At 35.7% G+C, this 24,522-nt stretch overlaps 1 non-coding gene across 4 annotated transcripts in view; it reads right to left on the bottom strand.

Moving 5' to 3' along the window:
• The window catches only part of LOC147834000 (uncharacterized), a 146,244-nt gene that overhangs the window by 23,189 nt on the left and 98,533 nt on the right, over positions 1–24,522 (bottom strand). The window contains exons 4-6 of one of the 4 annotated variants that reach the window (XR_015507793.1): positions 21,596–21,625; positions 20,719–20,791; positions 13,979–14,562 (exon numbers count right to left, since the gene is read on the bottom strand). The exons of 2 other annotated variants lie outside the window; for them this stretch is intronic. This is a non-coding gene — a transcript (uncharacterized LOC147834000). Of the gene's footprint in view, positions 1–13,978; positions 14,563–20,718; positions 20,792–21,584; positions 21,626–24,522 lie in introns of those variants that run through there. One more of the 4 variants, XR_015507789.1, reaches the window with a different exon arrangement.

Genomic DNA, 24,522 nt, shown 5'->3' on the forward strand with positions numbered 1-24,522 from the left:
AGCACAAAGTATCGCTGGAAGCCAGGTCAGAGAAAACCTCTCCTCAGGTAGATCGCTGAGGCTCCAGCCGTACAGAAGAAGAAAACAAGAAATACAATCTGCAGCAAAGCGCACTTTTGTACTGAGTTATATTAGAGACTCTGGGGGGAAAGTCAGAGCGAAAGTCAACTTTGCAGACATTGCAAAAAAAAGAGATGAGTACTTCAGATGAACAGAAAAGAGAGTTTGTTGTACAGTCCTCATGATTTTAATTCTCTTTAGAAAATTAATCAAATGATTGTGCTTGTACATTAGCAACAACAGACTTATTACTAGGGACGTAACAATTCACCTGACTCACGATTTGATATGATTCTCGATACTAATGTCACAATTCACGATTTAGTCACGTATTTTAAACAAAATTATTAGAATATATTTTCTGCTAAAATCAAATTGCTATTTTAAAAACAAAAAAGAATTTACAAATTAAAGAAGACTTTAATAATATAAACAAAGTAAAACTGTGACTGTGCTGGCATTTTACATTTTAAAAAAATGAAATATCAGCATTTGTTTTTCGGCACACGCTGGGGTCATCCCACATTTACAATGTCTCCTGCTGATAAAAAAAAAAAAAAAACACTAGGGACTCACATGGTTGTTGTGAAGAGGAAAGCCTTTCCTAAACCATTGTGTACAGATTTGGTGGATAGTACCTCTGATCCAGGTGACTGGCCACTGGCATTTAAACTGATTTTAAAAATTTGTAATTATATAGGAGGATATAGAGACAGGAGTTGAACATGATTATGAAGGTGAATTATTAAGATTACTTAAATAATTAATTAGTATAACTGTCAGTGTTATACACTTCAGAAAGACAAAATCTTGAAGATTTTAAAATATTCAATAATAATAATAAGTAAATTATTCAAATATGCATAAACTAATACGAAAAGAAGAGAGTAAAATAATATAATGTCTGGTTCTGTAACAGAACTTTCTCTTTCAATCTTCACATATTTGTTATGAAAAAACTGATGCACCGTGCAGCGAAGCTGCAAATCATCCACTCAGCATGGTTTAGCTTATTAATAGTTTTTCTGCATGTAGACATCTGTGGGAGTAGTTTTTGTTGTTTTGTTAGTGTAAGTAAACTTTTTTGCAGTATTTGCAGTTTGTGATTGTCTGGCACACTTCACCGCTGTCATTATAGTCTGCTGCCTAACCTCTTGCTCACTGCTGAAGTGCAGGTAAAGTGAGTTTGCACCTGTAAACACAGCAACCCCTCAATTCTTGGTTTGAATATTCATATTTGAATCGATATTCTACCGTTCTCATGGTTAATCATTACACCCATGTATACTTATTATCGTATCAAATTTTCTTTTATCACATTATACTATGATGATCTTGATTTGAGCTGTAAAAAAAAGGTTAATTTAACAGGTATAATAACAAAAATACTTAGTGCTTAATGTTTAGAGTAAACAAATGTTTCAACCAACAACTAAACAACTAAACAGTGAGGAGAGATTTATAACTTTATTTGATAATATTAAAAATACAACTCAAAATGTTTTGTGTTTTTTTTAAACTCCAATTATGAAATGATTACAACTATTAAGCAAATTACAAATATGATCTTAACCCTTTTTTAAAATCTTTTTTTAATTATCTTTTCATTGAATATTTTTTATTTTGAATAAAGCCTGAGATCTACTCGACAAAAAAAGAAAATAAAATCAAAACAGCAATACTTCAATAATATGTACAAAATCAGGATTGAAACATGTACAGTGTTCTTACTGACACCATTTATTTTGGCTGTGGTCTATTCCAAACTATTGTTGTCCAGTAGATAGAGCCTCCAGGATAGATCAGCCGGAGCAAATGGATCCAGCCATATTTTCAGGATTTTTTTTCTTCTTCTTTTTTTTTTTTTTTTTTGAAGCAGCAGCAGTCAGAACAACTGATAAAATCCTTTTTGGGTTAATGGATAAAGAGAGTGATGAGTCGTCCAGCACGAGAAAAAGCAATGGGTTGGATTGGATCTAAGTTTCCATTAGATCTGATGGTAGGTCTTTTACCTTGGTCCAGAATAAAGCTATTTGGGGACATTCCCAGAACATATAAGTACTTTGTGTAGAGTTGTTACAGTGACAAAAGGGTCTGTTTTTTTTTTTTTTTGCATTAAAAAAAAATTTTTTTTTAAAAACCCTCAGGGTGTAGCCTTAAAAAATAATTTATAATGAATCATTTGGTGAGCTGGGTTTTTTGAAGTAACAAAACAGTTCTCCAGACAGTCTCCTAATCAATAATTGTATTGTGTTCTCTCTCCCAGAAGCCCTTAATTACAATACCTCTATAAAGTTTAATAACAATTTTTAATTATTCCTGATCTTTTCGAGTACACACGATATTATTATTATTAATATTATTAATGTGCATGTTCAGATATATTTAATTATTGAACATTTGCATATGGCTAAGCAACAATAATGAGTAAAACTTTTCTGGTGCATCTATTAAAAGTCAAACAAAACTCTGATGATTTGGATTGTTCATACAGAGAAGAAAAAAACGTTCCATACAAACAGAGCAGACTGCTAAAGAGAGATAGTCACTTCATGGTGATGTGAGATTAGAAGCTTTCAATCACATTTAAACGTTAACTGCTTTTGCTGTCAGGCTAAAAACAAGTTTACCAGTGCGTGCCAGGGCTGGTCACATTTCCACTGTCACTTCCGGGGCTTGGCATTATTCTGATCACTGAATGAGGAAGAGACCTATTTATAATATGTGACGCTAAAGGCTACTTATCCTAACAACTGCCATAACAAAAAAATCACTGTGATTGTCTGAACAATAAAATACATGATTACAACTCTTATATTTAGCATTCATTTCTTTCCTGAGCGTTTATGACTTAATGCATTTGCATGGTCATAAATGACATATTGTATAGTCTGTTTTATTTGACTGTAAAACTTTGGATTTCAGCTGTGGAGCTAAAACACAAATATAAATGGTCCAACAATGGAAATGCAGCTTGATTTTGGCCTAGTTTAAGATCCAAGGCTATTTTCCCAGCTTGGGGTCATTGTTAGACCAGGTTTGCACTGGCACATCCAGATTTGGTCATGAAATCTCAAGCATGTTTGCATCCAATGATGTTTGTTCTTGTTCATCAAGCTAGAATGGTTGATCTTGGGTTTATGTTGGATGATCATTGTTTATATATTAATATCTGATGAAAATAAACTGTTAATGTTTTATTCGCTTCACAAATGTTTTAAAGCATTGGATTTGTTTGTTGAACGGGCTTTACATGGTCAGACAGAAATATCACAGAATACAAAAAACAATTATTCGTATTTGATCTGTAGATGAACAAAGATCTAATGAGTTTGAAACCTGAGGTTGAGAAAATGAACAGAAATTTGATTTGAATAAAGATGGGAATTTGCTATACATCACACTAGTATACCACAGTGTTTCCACAGGCCAGTAATGTGATAGTAAACGTCTGAATCGTTAAAACTAAATCAAAATACGCCTTCATAAACAGCATCCTCATCTTCTCCTTTGTCTTCTCTGCTCTCTCTGGAGTGGTTTAGGGGTGGTTGGAGGGGGTTTTGTCCAGATTGAGCAGAGATTAAAGTTAGACTGTGATTGGGAGCGTAAGTTGACTCTGAGCATTAAGTGGGATTAAAGTTGGGCTGGCTGTGGCAGGACCTGAACACATTCACTGTTATGCACTGTTGCAGACCCCCTATTCATCTAAAGGTTTTGAAAGAGCGAAAGAGAAAAAGACAGAGGGAAAGAGAGAAGTGTCTGTGTGTGCACGTGTGTGTGTGTGTGTGTGTGTGTGTGTGTGTGTGAGTATGTGTGTGTTGGAGGGTTTCTGCAGGCCCATTTGTTATTTTAAATGTGGCTGTGAGTGTCTGCATTGAGGGACGAATTAATCCATTAATCCAAAATTAGTATAAAAGATCAGTTCTTGCCACTGAAGCATAGCAGAGCCGATCATGGGGCAAAGAACAGCATGCTCTGGGTGACTGAGCATTTGAGTGTGTTTTGAGTGCGCGAGAATATCATTACAAGTGCAGGAGAGTGTATCCAAGTGCAGCGTGATAGTGTGAAATGAAATCAAGCCTGATGTTTAACTCCAATTTTCATGCTAATTATAAACGTGTATTTTATCTATTCTGAATTTCACTATTATAACATCCTTTTGGTTTGTGAAATTACAGTAACTCTTTATTTTGATGGTGGCGCTGCAACATGTCAAGTAGCAGTCATGCTAGATGGTCTGCTTAATATCTGCTTAATACTTTCTTTTGATGGTCTACAAACTGTCTTTCTACTGACTATAAATTACCTTGCAAAGTATGTCATCTCATTCTACTAACCCTAACCCTGGAAGTCTATAAATAATCCAACGAGAGTTATTTGGTAGTAGTTGCAAAGCTACTTATAATCAACACAATGCATAAAAGGGAAGATCAAAATAAAGTTCAACCTTAATGACTTGTATGTAAAAGACCTAAAAATTTTAGTATAAAGAAAGCCAACATGACAGGAACGTCTCCTGACAGCATTGTAGTGTCATGAATGGCTGCAATCAACACAATACTGTGACTAAAGGTTTGGAATTAAAAGCATTTACACAATAATTCATCTGTCATCGTTTACTCACCCTCATGCTGTTCAAAACCTGTTTTAAAAAAAAGCTTAGTTTCTTCAACAGGACAAATAATGTGGCTGTCATTTTTTCCATGAGATTATGATAAAAACATGATAACTTTCCTATTTTTTACCAACAATGAGAGCATGTTTACATGACAACGGTGTACTAAAATATAATATACACATTTCTCTTTGGTGTTCTTTAAAAGTTGCCAATAGTTGGCACTGAACTTTGTAAAAAAATAAAACACTGTGTGTCTGCAGACATTTGGTCCTGTTGTCTGACATTGTTGTTTATAATAAACAATGTAATATGTAAAACTGATAAAACTGATGTTTTAATTCTTGGTCTTCGTGGTCTTCTTAATTGACCCAGAAAAACTACACAATTTGTGAGAAATCAAGATTAATAGAAACATAAGTTAAAGGGATAGTTCACCCTATAAATGCTGTCATCATTTACTCAAGCTTTACTTGTCCTGTTTCTTCCTCTGTTGAACACAAAAGAAGATATTAGAGAATTTGTAATAATTGGTAATTGGTAAAAATGGTAATAATTGACTTCCCTGGTATTTGTTTTTCCTAAGGATGTCAATAGTTAGCAGCTTTCAAACTTCTTTAAAATATCTTCTTTAGTGTTCAAAAGAAAAAAGAAACTCATAAAGGGTTGGAACCACATGAGGGTCAATGATGAGAATTTTTTTTTATTTTATTTTAGCGTGAACTATCCCTATAAGACTAATTTAGCTGTTGTGTTTGTCGCATCAAGCTATTGCATTCATCTGTCAGCTGTTAATCTGACCATCATCTGATAACTGGCATCTGATAGCAGTCCAGAAAGATTTAACTCAGCAATAAAACCATACGTGTTATTACTTTTTGTTTGACCTTGATTTATCACAATGGTCCACTTGTATGTTTTTCTAGGCAAAAGTGAACTGATGCATTAACAATTTCAGGAGTGCACAGTTGTACAAGCTGTCCATTAAATACTGCACTGTAAAAAGATCCGCATAGCAGTTTTACGTAGTTTGTTATTTTTGTTATTTATTCTTCCCCTTTTATTTATGCATTTGAATCACATTATGGGACCTTGATCTTTTTTCCAACAACTGTTAACCTTGAAAAGTTGGAAGAAGTGACTTTTATATGTATTTTTAATAGTTTAAAGTGATACATTGTGTGAGTTGGTGTTGTATATTACGCTACAAACGCCTTGTAATTAAATGCCAGTACATTTTCTTTTATTGTACAGACTTTTCTCTTTATTTTTTTTTTTTACAATATTTCAAACTATTAAAATGTCAATAAAAGCCACTTTGTTAAACAGTAGAATTTTCAACATCAAAAAGTCGACAGAGCAGAGTTCAACATCCCATAATGCAATTCAAAACGTAAATAAACAGAAAATAAATCACAAAGTATGGAAACTGTTAATAACAGATAATTTTTTGTGTATTCACATTTTCAATTTGCATATCAGAATGTTTAGCATCTGTCACATGGGATCATTCAATAATTTTTAAAACATGATGCTGAGTGCTATTCACTTTTTTTGTTCTCCTTTTGGAGTCTGGGGGGGAAAAAAAGAGTATATGTCATTGAAACAACGCCAGTGTGTGTAAATGATGAATGACTTTTTTATTGTTAGTTTCCTTTCACAAATTGAACTTTTACTTGGTAAATGGCGAGACTTTATTTTTGATTCATTCAGAAGAATCAGACAAAGACAGTTTTTCCTCCCTTTTGTGTCATTCAGAAACAAAGCAGAGAGACTAAATAGAGATAATTATTTTATGAATTATTTCTTTACTACTCCTGCTAAACTTTCACACACAAACGTCCACAGTTTGTTAGCCAGAAAAAAAATTGTTACAAATGGACAGACAACTCATAATGTTTTTTTTTTAGTAGTTCATCTTTAGCGCACACCTGTTGGTGTGTATATAGTTCAGTCATCACTGGCCTGCTGCTCTGACAACATCAGCTATTGCTTCTCTTTCCTCAAACATTTTCAAACAGTCTCCTCGAGCGATTAACAGAGTGAATGTGAGTTCATTCTCCAGGCATAAACGCCCAGCATGTCTACATGGGACATTTCCTGTGCTAATGAAATCCAGAGCAGAGCAGTCAAAACTTCGCTGACCTCTCAGCATGAGGAATCATCTCCAAAAACACCCTAAACATTCCCGCTTTCTAGTGAGCATCTAAAAACATCTCCCGTTTGGTTTTATGATTTTTCAGCTTGTTGGTAACAAAAAAGCAATACAAACTGTGCAGTCGATGTGCTGCCAAACTGGCTGCGGCCACTGAAACTGAAAGGGGAAAAAGAAAAAAAATTGGACAGACTTCCACAATTTGTAAAAGAAGGAAAGAGAAAAGCCATAAAAATGTTGTAAATGCATGAGAAATGCATCAAAAGTACCTCAGCCGACTAAAACACACAAAAAATAAAAGGCTACAGCAAATGAGAAACAGAAAATACCATACGTCACTCTTTTACCCAAACATGTCATTGCTCCAGAACCAGTTAAAGGCTGTGTTAATGTTCTAAAAGCATTAGTAATGAAACCTTCAAAGTGTCTATCAATGCAGTGTGCATATAGGGAAGCCGAACTTTACAGGCTCTGGCGTTGGCAAATAGTTTCCGAAATACATATATGTAAGCATTTCTCTCTTTTATTATTCAAAGAGATTTATAGAGCTCGAGTAAATTACAGTGGCCTTGAAAAAGAAACCAAAAATCATCTCCTCCATCAGTTTGACTCTGCGTGTGCCAAAACTTGGCCTTTTAACTCCACAAGTCTCTCTCTTACTCGAGCCCCCTTCTCTGCCGTCAGCGAACACAGCATGTGAACAACAGATCTGACATAAATGAAACAGCAGAGAGGCATAAAACAACACCACTCTTTTTGCTTTTGGAGACTTCATACTGCACTGGGCCACAAAATCTGAAACCACACACATTCACAGTCAAACAACTGCACAAACTAACATTCTGTTGACTATAAGCAACTTTGCAATTACATGTGAACTAACTTTTATTAGAGTATTAGCCAGCTGTTCGGTTTAAGGCTAGAATAAAGGATTGTTGTGCTTACAGATTTATTTCAACTCAGTAGAAGGAATTTAAATAAAGTGTTAGCAAATTATAATATCTACAATTTATTTTATGCTCATTATTACATAATTGGGTCTTTAGTGACCCGGACCTATATTTATCTATCATGTATTAAACTTGTAAAGCTGCGAAAGCATAAAAAGTGCAAAAAGGTTACAATAAAGTATATTTTGTTATCCTTTTGAAATTTGAAAGGTTTAACAGGCAACAAAACCCCCTGGTTGACCTTTTATTCATATGTTATCATTATTATTTTAATTGCTTTATTACTATTTATCAGAGTTGTGTCAGCATAATACTCAATCCAAGATGCGGGCCAAAAATGTATTTTCAGGGAGTGCACCTTAAAGGGTGAAGGTGAACAGAATATTATACCATATTGTGATTGTAAGAACACTACCCCAGAAATACCCTAGCATCTGGCTCTATTTGCAATCTTATCCATTTTAGCAAACATACAGTTGCAAACAACTTCAAAATTAAAATTTTGATCACTGACATTGTATTCTCCAAAGCCACCATCAAAATACACTTATTTTTAATTGTGTACATTAGTTGCTCTGCATGAAAACCCTTTGAGCCATTTTATTTTTGCTGATTATTTTATTTTGTTCTACACTACCTGACAAAAGTCTTGCTGCCTAACCAAGTCCTAACCAAGTTTTAGGAACAACCAATAATCTTGTTGATCATTTGGTATCAAAACTGGCTTATATGAAAGGCAAAGGCCTCTAGATTACACTTATTTTAGAAAAATAAAATATATTTGTATCTTGGACAGTAAGGTCTGACTTTGCTACGACAAAAGTTCAATTCAGCTTTATTTGTATAGCGCTTTTACAATGTCAATTGTGTCAAAGCAGCTTTACATAAATGGTCATAGTAACTGGATCAGGGTAGTTCAGTTTTTAGTGTTTAAGTTCAGTTCAGTTTAGCTCAGTTCAGTGTGGTTTAAAATCATTACTGAGAGTCCAAACACTGAAGAGCAAATTCATCAATGCTCTACCGATCCTAAAACCATGCAAGCCAGTGGTGACAGGAGTCGTGTCACTTAACATGAGCTTGAACGACTGCATCTACATCTCTGCAATGACTCAAATAACTCATTAAAAGTCATCTGAAAAAGCAAAGAAAGCAATCTTGCAAGTCTCCCAGAGTACATCAAGATTCTTTGGATTCATCTGCAATGCCTCCTCTATCTTACCCTAGATTTGCTTAATAATGTTCATGTCTGATGACTGGGCTGGCCAATCCTGGCAAACCTTGACCTTCTTTGCTTTCAGGAACTGATGCGGAGGCAGAAGTATGAGGAGTGCTAACCTGCTAAAGATAATTTTAAAGTTTTATGTTATACTCTTTAGATGAGCAAATACTACTTATTAATGACTTTAATAGAGAGTTCACAAAAAAAGAAGAAAAAAAGAACATTTTCTTTAAACTTACAGCTAAAGTTAAAGTTTTCAAAAGTTAAAAACTTTCTTCACAATGCTTTACAGAAAAAAAAGAGTCACCTACATCTTAGAGAGCACAGAGTGAGTAAATTAAGACCACAATGTCATTTTAAGCAGACAAACTACTAATACCTCAATGACAGAAACTTGACATTGCAAAATAACTTATAGTCATCAGAATGTCTAAAGGGGACCATCAAAATAAAGTGTTACCGAGTTTTGACATGCATTCAATATGATACATGTATATTATCAGTATGAAAGTGGTGCTATTCGGTTGCAGATGTGACTACGATGCAATTTTGGCTACAAAACGCAAATGCCAAACAGATGAATGGAAGACATGGTAACAAACACACACACATTCAAACACACGCACCCCCTCGCAACCACCCGGCATTTGGGCTAAGATTAGACAAATTAAATAGTATTATTCACGTCAGTGGCGCAGCTGTGCTTTAAAGTGGCTTCGTGTTAACTATCAAAATGGTTTGCTTTGAAAGCCACAGTCTTCCCCTTCATTGGTTAAATGAAAAAGCCCTCCTGCTCCCGTTGGGTGGGAAGTTTTTTTTTTGTTTTTTTTTGCTCATGCAATGGAAAAAAAAATCATGGCTGCCTTCTACAGCAGGCTTTGGAACGACTCAAACTTCTCTGGATGAGGTTTGCAGGGGTGGTATTGGTTTTTCATCTGAATTGACAAGACGTTTTTTATGGTGCATGTAAGCGATTAGGAACATGTATGCGTGTATGGGAGTTTGTTCTGTAAATGTGTGCACAATGTCTAAATTTCCCGCTGTGGGGACAGATGATCATGTCAGTCTCTATGTGCTCTCCCTCTGTGCTTAGAATGGATGTCCGGCTAGACACAAGTCGGAGGGGTGAAAATGTGTGTGTGTATGAGCACCAGAACATCACCCAGGGACAATGATGGATCTCCAACTCTCAAGCATATCATCACCTGCATGCATGTGTAGCACACTGTGTCAATGTGCTCACACATATGAAACACAGAGGGAGAGAGTGGGTGTGTGTGCGCTCGCATCAAAAACAGAGAATAACTGAGAAGATATAAAAAGTTCTGGAGGACAATATTTCTTGAGTCAACATGAAATCGAAATTGACCCTATCTATTTTCTTAATGCATGTTCCTGGACTTATTGTGAACGATTTATCAGCGAGTGTTATTCCAAAGATGAAGAAAAATCTCTGTCTTAACAATATTTCATTAAAATGTAACATGCTCTCCCTCTAAAACAACTTTTCCTTTTCTGCTGACATCTTGTTGGCCGAGCAGACTATTGGATGATTTTAGCCAATAGTCAAAGAGCTATTTAGTCACTGTTTTAGCGAACTCACATTCTTTTGTAATATGTAATGCCAAGTTTTAACAACAACAACAAAAACACACAATTACTAAATATATAGTACAAGACTTATTCCAGAACAGCAAGTACATTTAAATGTTACTTTAACTAGATGTATAAATGTATCATTTACAGTAAATTAAAAATTATTAATGTAAAAATTGCAAAATGCTTAAATGGGATAGGGAACATTTAATTGTGTTAATAATTGTTGTTTAACTTGTAACTTTTCAAACAACTAACAGAGTGGACATTTTCCCCAATTTTGTGCTTTAGCTTAATACGCTAACCTCAATACACATACCACATATGTCTAAAACATAAGTTTATGCACTTTCATCATATTATTGTTTTTAAAAAGTGAATGAGAAAATGCTTTTTTTTATCAGTGCTTTAAAAATTGTCTTGCCTTTTTATAACCGGCATAAGAGTTGACCAAAACATAGATACAAAAACAAAATATATTATTTAAAACTAAAATTACAAATATAGAAAATATGTTTCGTGCAAATGTTTATTTAACTTAGTAAAAACTCATAAAAAAATATTAAAAATATACTTTTTTCAAGATAACTAAAGCTGAATGTAGAACCCAGGAAGTGAAGACAATCAAAATAGGTATACTGGGAGTCTTTAAAGTTAATAAACTTTAACAAATAGTACATAACCAATAAGAAAGAAAACAATAAAGATAAATGCATTAAACATTATGAATGAATGAACGATAAAACGAACAAACAAAACGGAACAGAACAGAATGGAACAAACTAAATGGAAAGAACAAACAAAACAAAACGAAATTAAACAAAGGGGCGAACAGATGGACGGATGAATGGAACAAACGAACTAACGAATGAATGGGCGTACATTCATTCATTCATTCATTTTCCTTCGGCTTAGTCCCTTTATTTATTAAAGGGTCGCCACAGCAGAATAAACCTCCAACTATTCCAGCGTGTTTTACATAGTGGATGCCCTTCCAGCCACAACCCACAACTGGGAAAAACCCATACACTTTTGTATTTACCCTTGCACTCATACACTATGGCCAATTAAGTTTATTCAATTCAATTTAGTTTATTCAAAGCCAGGACTTAAACCAGCAACATTCTTGCTGTGAGGTGACCGTGCTAACCACTGAACCACTGTGCCAGCCAAGTTAATAAACTTTAACAAATAATACATAACCAATAAGAACGAAAAAACAATACAAAGAAACAAATGCAATAAACATGATGAATGAACAAACGAAAACGAAACGAACGGACGGACAAACGAATGGAATGAAAAGAAACAAACAGACGGACAGACAGACAAACGAATGGATCGAACGTACATTCATTTTCCTTCCACTTAGTCCCTTTATCCACCAAAGGTCGCCACAGTGGAATGAACCGCCAACTATTCCAGCGAGTTTTATACAGTGGATGCCCTTCCAGCCACAACCAAGAACTGGAAAACACCCATAGACTCTTGCATTTACACACGCACTCATACACTATGGCCAATTTAGTTTGTTCAATTCAATTTAGTTTGAGGTGACTGTGCCGGCCAAGTTAATTAACTTTAACAAACAATACATAAACAATAAGAAAGAAAACAGTACAAATAAATACAATTAATGTGAAAAATGAATACATGAATGCATAAATGAATGAACGTACAAATTGGAAAAAAATATATACAACAGAAAATGTAAAATACGTGTACAGATGATGTCAGTGTTTGCTACGGAAATCGAACTGACAAAGCAGTTATGAGGTAAATGAATTGGACTGATTGTTCACTGTGGAAACACAAATCACAGGGCTCTCGTTTGCTGACAGAGGATGTAGTTGCGCAGACCAGTGTGATGTGGACTGGACAATCCTGTGGCGAGTCAGATTAGTGTGTGGCTGAGCCAGTGCCCTCAATGACAATCCTTGTTTTGAACGACGATGTGCTTATGTTTTGAAGCTGAAGTTTACGCAAACTTCCCAGTTCAGCTGACCGACATGATCAAATGAAAGTTATACGCATTAAAAATAATGTGCTGTGTGTTAAAGATTGCGGTCTGGGTTGAGCGTTTCCAACTTTTTGATTGAATCCGGCCTTCCTCACGCCTCAGAGAAACTCGATCCGGCTCTCGGGCTGCTCAACACTGCGCCTTGAAGCATAACAAAGATTTCACATTTACTGAGGGATTATTCACCCTGTCTGTGCGCTTGGATCCCAGAGCTAATCATTTTTACTTTTACTGCCTCCATTAGAGAGAGGGGGTGATGGCAGTTAGCCGTGTGTATTTAGAAAGCAGTCAGTGTAATGGTGTTGTTTGAGACCCATGGTAACGTGACAATCCAGAAGTGAGTCAGAAGGAAACGTTGCGTAAAATAGGTACCAGGAAAAACAAGTTGAGCGAAAACGAAAAAATACAACACAGAAGTTAAATTCCGACGTTGATTTTTTTATAGGTTTGTCCCTTGAGGAGCTGTTTGCTATTAAAGGGACAGTTCATTAAATAATTTTTTACTGAATTTGCTGTCGATTTAATTAATTTAGATGTAGGTGAACATACTTTTAACTACATTATTTCATATAAATGTAAAAAAAAAATCATAATAATAATAATAATAAAAGATCTTTGCTAATAAGCCAACACAATTTAACAGTAATTCATAATCTTCTGATTTAGTGGCTAATTTGTATGAATTTGTAAGATCTCATTTGTACAATTTAGTATGATTTGCTTATCCCCCAATTAGGGTTGGGTTCCAAGCCTCCTTTTTAAAAATGTACATTTTAGCCACCAAACTGACAAAACACAAAATAGTTACATTTCCTCGTGAGAACAGGGTAAATATGCTCATTCTGTTGCTAAGGCTTCACAATTTCAACCATTAAAAATAAAATTAACTAGCAACATTTCAACACCAATTTCTACTGCAAGTCAAGTTAATTAAACTTTCGAATAATGTGGGTGTTCTGGCACAGATACTGGAAATTGTTTATACTGAGAATTTTGTATGGGTTTGAGAGGTTGATGTTTTCAAAATATATTATTATTAATAATAATAATAATAATAATAATATTAAATTATTATTATTTATAATAATAATAATAATAATATACTAATATAATATTAATAATAACTTTAATGCATCAGAATAAATATTGTCTCTAACCAGACCTATGCGAAACCAATAATATGAAAAATCCACAACAATGGGATTATGTAAACAGACTAATTCAAAAGGTTAAAATCTTTCAAATTAAGGATTTCATGATGAAAAAAATCTATGTGATAGCAGAAAAACACTTCTCTTTTATGTGTGAATGTATGATATTATTATACAGTATTTGTAACATTATTAACAACATAATTACCTTTAATCCATAACATCTGTTTATTATTCAGTTATATTATTTCTGTTGTAAACAATGTCATCTCACGTCTCCTTATTCATACTCACACATTGCAGACCATTTGTAAACAATAAGCATTTTCTTGTGCAGAATGTGCAAAGACCTCTATGTATCACCACACACTTTCGCTGGTTGTTCAAACTACTTATGTAAAATGACCCGAAACAACACAATTCGAGATGATTTTTAGGGACAACTTAATTGTTTAATGTTCATTGCACATGAAATAATTGTGTAGAATCCTGTGTGAGTTCCACAAGCTATTAATTTGCATTTTATGAACCACCAAGATCTATAGTTTCAGCTAAAAACAAAACTGAACACACACACACACACAAAGAAAAAAAAAGAAACATTAACTGTATGGGTGTGTAAGCTAACGTCAGTTTTCGTTTTTAGCTGAACTATCTCTTTAATAACCATACAGGTTTGCATGTGCAGTTGTGAGAATGATGACAATGTGCATCACAATTCCAGAGGAGCAAAGACACCCACGACGTTAAACGAACGGGATGATTGCCAAAGACAAGACTTGTGGCGCTCGGCTTCCTGCAACACAAGGGATCATTCTTCAGTTAGTGCTTGTTTGAAAAGCTGATAGTCCCTCCCAAATGAGCCATTACTGATTGATGACTTTTTTTGTCACCATAATGCACACACAGTGTTCATTCAGTGGTTTAATGTGCGCATTAAGGAGCGAGGGTGTGTGCGAGTGTGAATACATGTGTGCTGGGACATAACTAAATGCATTTTTACACTGCCGAGTGTATGGGTGGAGCCCAACCGTTCAACAGCAACCATTCAGTATGAACGCATACGATGACTCGGAGAGTGACTGAAATGTTAAGTGTCCAGTTGTAGGAGTCATTTTGGTAATTTTCCACATCGATAAATTATGCATTGACAAGAAAAAAGTAACTGCACAATGAACGGTGAATACTTATCTGTAGCTGACTAATGCATATATACTAATACACTGTGCACTACCTGACATAAGTCTTGTCTATCCATGTTTTAGAAACAGCAAATAATAACTTGACTTCTAGTTGAACATTTGGTATCAAAAGTGGCTTATATGAAAGGCAAAAGCCTTTAGATTAAGCTTATTTTACCAAAATGAAGTATGATCATGCTTAGATTTTTTTTTTTTTTTATTAGAACAGTAAGGTCTGACTTTGCTGAGACAAAAGTCTTGTCACTTTACAGAAATAATGTACAGTATAGAATATAAAGTCGTGGACCAGTGGAAAAGAACAAATATTGTGTATGACTCCCATGAGCTTGGCCGACTGCATTCATACATCTCTATAATAACACAAATAACTTATAAATAGTCATCTGGAATGGCAAAGAGAGTGTTTTTGCAAGATTCCCAAAGTTCATCAAGATTCTTTGCATGTTTCACATGCCGTCATAGTGAATGCAACCCTAAACCATGATTTTTACCTCACCAAGCTTGACTAATTCTAAGAATATTGAGTCCATGCAGGTTCCAAAAGGTATTCTGCAGTATTTGTGATGATTGGGATGTAGATTTATCTGAAAAATCTACCTTCAGCCCCTTTTCCAAATTAACACATAAACAGTAATACTTGAGAGAATACAACCAAGTAATACAACAAAGAAACAAACAAAGTGACAAAGAATGGCAAACTTTAAAATTAAACAGAAAAAATAACAGCAAAAACATTCAAATTAATGAATCAAGTTAAAAACTAGCTTGCTGTTGTGGAAATCTGATCTATTTTTATTACATTTTGATGAATTAAAGGTTGAAAAACAATGATATTTTGTAACATTATAAATGTTTTTACTGTCACTTTGGACGTTTAAATGTACATTTGTTGATAAGCAGTATTAATTTATCTTTAAAAATGTAGTAGTTTCAAAACATATTGTAATGCCATAGATATTTCACAAAAAAATGTAGATAGTCTGTAATCTTAGTATGGTCTGCTTAGTAAGTCTGCTAAAATGGGCTATTTTGAGAAATAATATCAGCAATTGGTTTGCACCCTCTGGATCACAGTGTAAAAATACTTCATATCAGTATCAGCTTTAAATTTCCTAAATTGGTGCCCCACTAATAGCGACGTACCAACTGAAACTGTGACCACAAAACCTTGATACACAGCGAATTGGGAGAAATATGAACCATTACACCACTACTATGTTCAAAAGTGAAAGCGGCAAAATTTCAGACAAAGATTCAAAAGTGAGTCAGAATGTTTGTGAGTGTGTGCGTTTTGGATGGAGTGGAATCATCTCCCTCCGCAGGCTGTGATTTATGCAAGGCACACTTGAAAGTGTGAGTGGAGTCAGCGTTTTGAAGATGGTGAAAAAAGAAGAGGGAAAAAAAAAGAGGGGTGACGCTAGAACCGCACTGTTTAACATTCACATGTTTTACATTTCCAGCCTCTGCGAGGATGACATTTCATTTCTTACTACAAGTCATCTCACCCTGCCTAATTCAATTTACTCCACAGCCTGTCCCCCATTACCATCCTCCATCTGAGAAGCCTCTTCAATCTCCAGAAAAAAAGTAGCACATTTTTCTGTTTTCATCAGCCTGAGTGGAAAGCTTTGATGTCATTGGTTGCAAATAATTGTGTAAATAAAAATGGAATTTGCCTCTAATTTGCCTTTACTTTTATCTCATAGTTTGATATTTCAGACTGGACAAAGCAAGCTCAAAGTCTCCCACTAGAAAGGTTAGTTAACCCAAATATGAACATTTACCCAGAATTTACTCTCAAGATGTTCTAAATCAGTTGGTTTCCCGCTTTTTTTGTGACAAACACATACAAACGAATATATTTAAAGCATGTTGTTAACTAGGCAGTTGATGTTACCCACTGGCTTCTATTGAAAAAAAAATACTTTAGAAATCTATGGCCATAATTTATCATTTATTTACCAATAATTAAATATTCTTTAAGTTAATTATTACAGAATTTTCATTTATGTGTGAACTATCCATTTACTCCCCAAAGTTTACTTCAGATAAAATGCATACATATACATTTCATTATGCCAACACTGTTTGAACATGTCATTACATCAGCAAGCACAACAGCAAATGGCACTGCAATATTAGACTAAAAATAGCATATGTGACAAAGGTATGTTAGCATTAGCACTATCAAATTGTATGTGTTGAAACAACTGCATTTTAAGACTTGTATATGCAATGGTGCAAGTCAAGATTTTTGGCCAATCTAGGCTCATTCTGAAAACGTACCTCTATATAAATTTCTGCAGACCATCAAATACATCCCAAGAGCTAAGTTTTTTTGCAGTTTTTGTTTTTGCGAATCCACGAGAGGCCGCTGTGTATGCTTTTTTACATCTAAAATTATTCTTGTGAGTGCCATTCGCGTCTGTTGTTCTTTCGTAAGTCCACCAAAGGGCCAATGTCGACTGACTGTTTGACTGACTGAATGACAGATCGACTGAACCAACCTCCCTCTTCCCAAAACCCAACCAATAGTATTTAAAACAGATTGCTGCGCCCACCCACTTCCCTAAACCCAACCGACAAATTTAAAAAGCAATTCAGAAAAAGAAAAGCTATCATCTGATTTTACCATGTTTTTCTCACCCTGTTATTTACTTGTTTATTTTATTTTTTAACTTCTGTTTTTGTCTTACCCAGTTTCTGGAACTGTTCTTCACCCAACTCGATCCCCATACGCTTATTTCACGCGGCCGCCATTTTGAAGAATCAAAGTGAGGCTGCAGTGGGAAGAAACCCGGAAGTATAGGTCCAGCACTGTAAACATTGCAGTAACATGCCGTGTACTATAAACCTCCAGCTGTTGCAGAGATTTCAAAATGCAGAAATGGTGTAACCATCACTTTAATATTATTCAGTAAGTTTATTTTAAACAATTAAAAGCAATTTAGCATCAAACAAGATCACAATCTCAGTGATACGCTTAAGTGTCCTCCTAGGCTTCAGCTCATGGCACTAGTTAAACACCGTGAGGACGCTTTCCTGCTTCAGCCTATGTAACCCGGTGAGTGATAAAACAATGCAGTCCTCTGCAACACACCCTCGTGTTGTCTTTAATAGTGTTGTCCCGGTACTGAAGTTTTAAACCCGGCTATTTCCCGCTAACATGGAAGCGCCGCTGCAGCGCGGATGACTGGCCTGATCTTCACGGCTTCGCGCTTCAGTCTCCGTGTATTTGTGTTTGGTTTGCGCTCAGTTTACCGCTCTTCACCCAGTGCAAGCACAGATACACGGACTGGAGTGCGGAGCAGCCGTCAAGATCAGTCGAGTCATCAAGCAGATCGCTCGGCTCGTCTGTGTTTGTGCTCAGTATACAGCGGTGGGTGAACTGATGACCTTCTCGGACAATCACAAGCATTTCTGTTAACCACGTGAACACAATGGCAAATCAGCGCTGTTTCAGGAAAGCCATCAACATTGCCTTAAATGTTAGCGCGAAATTGCCGGTCTTTCTTTTAATTCAGTATCGTGACAAGTCTAATATAGTGAAAGAATCAGTTTATTAACTCGAGTTTGATGAATAGCATCTAAAACGTGTGTTTGGGAAAGAAAACGTTTGCTAACTGGTGCTATTTCCCTTAACTTAGCTGAAAATGAGGTCTGATATCCCTTTTTACATTCACCATTCATTCAGAACGGACCTTCGGGTCACCCGGAAGGCGGAGAAATTATAAATTTGTGTCACTTTCTCTTCGCTGATAAGATATATAGCCAGTTACACAACATTCCTATGTAACTCCCAATGACAATTACGGGTTTCTTCCCACCGCAGCCTCGATTTCGCTTTTGAAAATGGCGGCCGCGTGAAATCAGTCTATTGTCATGGTCATCTCCTCTCTGCATTGCAAAATCCAATGACGTACATGGTAAGCTACTAGACAAACTGGTAACATCCGAAAAGCAGTCCATGCGCAGGTAAGTTGTCAGCTGGTAAGCGTGAAGAGGAACAGCATCATACCACCCCGCAGCATTCATTTAAAAAATAAAATGCAGCCATACATACTTCTGGCTATATAATTCCCGATCTCCAGAAATGTATATACTCTAGGGCTACATTTTTAGAATGAGCTTATGTTGCTTTAGGCACCAACTAGCTTCCATACACAGTAGTGCAAGTATGATGCGCATTGCTGGCCCTAGTTACACTCACCTCATCATTCGGGTCACGGCACTAATATAAGTTCACAGTTTTTTTTTTTTTTACATGACCCCAAGTGGGATTCAAATGTGAGTATCTGGCATGGATGCTGGTCAAAAAAAAATCTACTAAAGGCACACAGCTCTATGCTCAATTTAGAGCAATATACTCCCATATTCACTTTGGATTGTTTTTACAATCCTTTGTCCACAATGTAAAACACTGAACAAGACGGTTCTTTCATGGTCAAAAAACAACAAAAAAAAAACATGGCCATATAACAAGGGATTAAATATTATCAAAATTAAATTTTAACCAAATATAAAGTGTTTTGTCAGTCATAACTTTTGAAGAAACAAATGCAGAAACTGGACAGAGATTAATATATCTAGTGCACAAAAAATGTGTTCATTGGATTTACTACATTTTCATAGCAATCTCACGGCAATAAAAACTGTTTGATTAAGTGGCTAATTCGTATGAATTTGTACAATCTAATTCATAAAAATTAGTATGATTTGCTCATCACCCAATGACGAATGGGTTTAAAGGCGGGGTTGGGTGCCAAGCCTACTTTTTAAAATCATACATTTTTATATGAATTTGCACAAATTAGCCACTAAACTGACAAAACGTAAAATACTTGTTTTCTCGTAAGATCAGGATGACAATTTTTAAGGTAAGTGGTTACAAATAATTAATATGGGCTGAATTTAAACAAGCAAATTAAATTTAGTAATGTTCAAATGAACTTAAATTCGGCCCATATAAATTGTTTGCAACCACTTACCTTTAAAAAAAACTAAATCCAATTAACTACTTTCATCAATGTGTATGCATACTCTTATCAAATGGAGAACACTTTGAAAGGCTGTGCTTTCAACGGTGTGCATTGAAGAATACCCTGGGTTTAAGGGCCACACATCTTTCTCTAGTTAGATGAAGTGGATTGGCGAAAAGGGTGGGTGATAAATAGAGGTTTGGGGGGGATTGTTTCTCTGCGGTGCATTCCCTCAAAAAGAGCCCCACAACACCCTGTTGTTCATTTGTCTGTCTGTCTCTTGATATTACTTTGTCTTGATGTCTGTTCAAACAATCAAGACAACTTACATTAAAAAAAAAACCTTTCTTGGAGCTTCCAAACTGTCTTATAAACCTGCCCAGTTAAGTTTTTACAAAGCCATCTTTTCAGTGATAGTTCATGTCAAGCTGTCTTTGTAAAGCCATCCTACCAATACCATTTAATTCGTTCCATCCCACACACAGATTCACTTCTGAAGGTTATAGCTAATCTAAAACATAGTACAGCCATTACCAGTACACTCAGCTAGACAGACAAGAATCACATGCTCGACACTGGCATGAGTCAGAAATGGTAAATAGTGTGCCACTGCATGCGTGCTGTAGTGATATTGCAATGAAAACTCTTTGAAACCTATAAGATTAATGTTATTCTGGGAACATTTAATGGCAGAAAAATACTGCACAAGTTATCAATTCGCTAAATGGAGTGTGGCTGTGGGGCCGAGGTGGCTCAGTGGGTCGCACTTACATCTTACAGCAAGAAGGTGCTGGTTTGAGTCCTGGCTGGTCCTGTTGGCATGTTCTCCTCGTGTTTGTGTGGGCTTCTTTTGGATGGTCCAGTTTCCCCCACAGTCTAAAGACATGTGCTATAGATAAATTCAATTATTCGACAAATTGGCCATAGTGTATGACTGCGTGTGTAAATGTGAGAGTGTATGGGTGTTTCCTAGTATTGGGTTGTGGCTGGCAGAGCAACCCCTGCGTAAAACATACGCCGGAATAGTTGTTAGTTCATTCCACTGTGTTGACACCTGATAAATAAGGGACTAAGCTGAAGGAAAATGAATGAATGAATAAGTGTAGCTGCTGATGTGTGCACACTACATGATGAATTGGTGACAGTTGGTCACACATTGCACAACATATCAAAAGGATAAATTATTGATATCTTTGCCTTGACAACATACTACTTTTCAGCCAACAAGTGATTTAATAACATAAGTTAGAATTCTCTCTTGCAAGATTGGATTTATACCTGTCAAAAGCTTGTGATCAAAGCTGTGTGTTTGATTTCCACAGCCTGATTTCACAAGAAAACAAAACTATTTTACATATTGTCAGAAAAGTGGCTAATTCCTGTGAATTCTCACAATCCTCAAACTAGGACTGGGCCAATAAACAATATTGTAACAAATCGCGATAACATTTATATCAATAACAATAATAGGCTCTGGACTTTTTTTTTTTACTTTATATTGATCTAAGAGCCAATAACGCATCAGAAATGTTCAACAATGGAAATCTAAAAGTGTGTTTTTTAGAGATGTACCGAATTTTTGGCCATTAAAAATTTATCGGCCGAAAACATGTTATGCCATTCAATGGACCCTTTGGGTTTTTGTGGCTTCAGTCATTGTTGGGGTACTCTTTTAAATCTGGAAGCATTAACAACTTATATCAAAATATATATCGTTATCGTTCAAAATGGAAAATGATTAACGAGATAGCATTTTTGCCATATCACCCAGACCTACTTAAAAGTTTCAACAAGAGGCATGGCTAAACCTCAACCCTTAATCCAACCATCAATATGAATTAGCCACTTATTAAAAAAAGTAAAAAAAAATTTTTTTAAAAAGACTATGTTGAATTTGCAAATAAATAAATAAATAATCAATTGATGATTCTGTGACAAAGGTATTGAATCAAAATGATAATGATGAATCAAAATGATAATGAGTTATTTTGCCGTTTTAAACCAAGTTGTTGGGTTAAATATTTTATTTAAAAATGTAACCAAGTGTTTGGGTTTGTCCACATTTTAAACTATTTTTATCCTTTATACTTTCAAAGTCTGTAAAAAATATTGTGCTCTATACCGACACTGAGGAGAAGAAACATGAATAAAGTTATTTATGTGCACACAAAGGTGTTCTCGCAGCTTCATAATATTCAAATTGCACCACTTACGGCATATGGTCTGTTTGAAGATGTTTTGGGTATTTTTCTGCATTTTGAAAGAGATTTTGTTGGAGCATTTTGATGATGGAAGAAGAAGAGCATTTTGACCATTGTTGTCACTAGAAAATGAGAAAGCCGTCAGATTTCATCTAAAATATCTTAAAGGGCACCTGTTATTTAAGATAAGTCTTTTGTGTCTTCAGATTGTGTCTGTAAAGTCTCAGCACAAAAAAAAAACCCATTAGATTATTTATTATACCTTTCAGAATATTGGAATTTTCTGCTCTGAACACAATGTAGCTGTTTTTGTTGTCTGTGTCTTTAAAGGGTCACGAAACACCAGAACACATTTTTTGAGCTGTTGACAGTCGTATATGTGTCCCACACTGCTAAAAACACTATTAGGACACCTATATTTCACTAAAAAGTGTAAATTGGTTGTTTTTGCTTTATTTCAAGCAAATTCGTACTTCCGGTTTAAAACGAATTTTTGAAGCTGCGTCACGGTCATGACATAATAGCGTTGTATTCCAGCGTGCAGACTGGACGTCTGTGCCAGAGTGAGTCTTATTACGTCTTACAGTGTGTTGCATTAATGCATGAGTAAGGCTTGGTTCAAATCAATCAGCGCGCTCTATTGTGCAACTTCATTAATATTCATTACTGTCAGAGTTTAGACGGCAAAGACGCCACGTTGTGTTGGCAAAACAAGTGTGAAGTGTTGCTTTTATAGTTTGCTGCAGTTAAGTTTTGTTTTCATTTTCTCTCTGTGAGAGCTCAGACTCACGTGTGGATTACAGTGTACGCGACGCTCGACAACAATAACTTACGTGTCTAAGGAGGATTATTGTTTACCTGAGAGCTGTTCTCATCTGCAAACACTGAGATCCAGATTCGCTTGTAGTATCCTCTAAATAAAGACGCGGCTCTAGTTGCTGGTGATTGTCCTGTCTCTACAGATTTGGTAAGTGAGCGACCAGTGCTCTTTGTTTATTCAGTTCGTATTTTATTCGTATCAAACAAACTATTGCACCGAGTGCAATAGTTAGCACTAACAGTTACAACCAAACTATAACCTCGTGTAGGATTTTGTGACCGGAATAACACACGCAGCTTTCTGACGCTACCTGCCGTGTGTATCTAAGTTTCCGGGAAAAGCTGAGTTTTTTTTTCTCTCATTCGCCGTGCGGTATCAAACATTGCATGAAAAATACACGCTTAGAGCAGCGCCTCGAATCAAATATCACGTTTGTCGGGAGGGACATTAATGAATTCCCTGAATGAAAGAGCCAAACTGCAGTTAAAGTCCACCATTTAATCATTTGGCAAATAATTCGACTACAGATGTACATGTAAACACAGTCACATTGTCCGCTGTGGGTGTGTGTTTTGACTTTGAAATTTAGCGCGCCCAAATAGACACTCCCACACCAAGCCTCTTTTCTTCCTCCGACACTCCCCCCTAAACAGAGCTGGACACGCCCACTTTTCTGACTTTTTCCAAAGTAGAGGTGTGAAAACACACTGCTGAAACGAGGGGGTTTCATGGCCCTTTAATGCTAGTTCCCTCCACCCACTGTTCCCACATGCCTGTCAGAGTGTGCCTCAATCTCCGCCTCGGCTGTATCAGATAAACAGACAGACATGAAGCAGATATCATGTAACGTTTGTGAGAAATACTACAGTAAGAACTTTCCCAATGAATATTTAATTGCTTTGATTAGTTGTGGAGTTCATTTAAGCCTTTCAATGAGTCACACACAAACACACACACACACACAGCGGGCGCATTTAACTTTGCACTGTTTTTGCATGGCAAATGTGACAGGATTCACGTTAATATCCACCGCTGTATGGATTTTCGTTATGTTAATGTATAAAGTTGACAAACCGGGATTGACTCATCTTTTATAATTGTACTGATATGCGGCTGTGGTGATAAAAAATGTAAAATTGCTGTAACTCATTACACACATGCACTGTTTGAAAAACATTTTAAATTTGTAAAACTCATTCTTGATCACATTTGATGATGTTTGATGATCACAGAGAGCCGAAATGATCTTTTATTTCTAGTTGCTTTGTGTATGCTCTGTCTCGTTAATATGATTATATGCCTTACTATAGAGACATTTGATTATGCAGCTGTCAATCAAACTGGTGTGCAGGAAAACCGCAGTTCTATGTCACATTGTGGTAGGCCTCAAAATAGGAGGGATTTCGATCCTATTTTAACGTCAGGAAATTAAGTTATTGTCAGGAAAGGAGTTATTGTCTTAATATCACCTCAGTATGACTGTGGACACACAATACCCACACATAGTTCTATCCAAACAGCTTCAAAAAAAAGGATTTTCATCATAGGTGCCCT

Source organism: Danio rerio, chromosome 14, assembly GCF_052040795.2.
Source record: "Danio rerio strain M-AB ecotype USA chromosome 14, GRCz13ab, whole genome shotgun sequence".
Classification (NCBI taxonomy): Eukaryota; Metazoa; Chordata; class Actinopteri; order Cypriniformes; family Danionidae; genus Danio; species Danio rerio.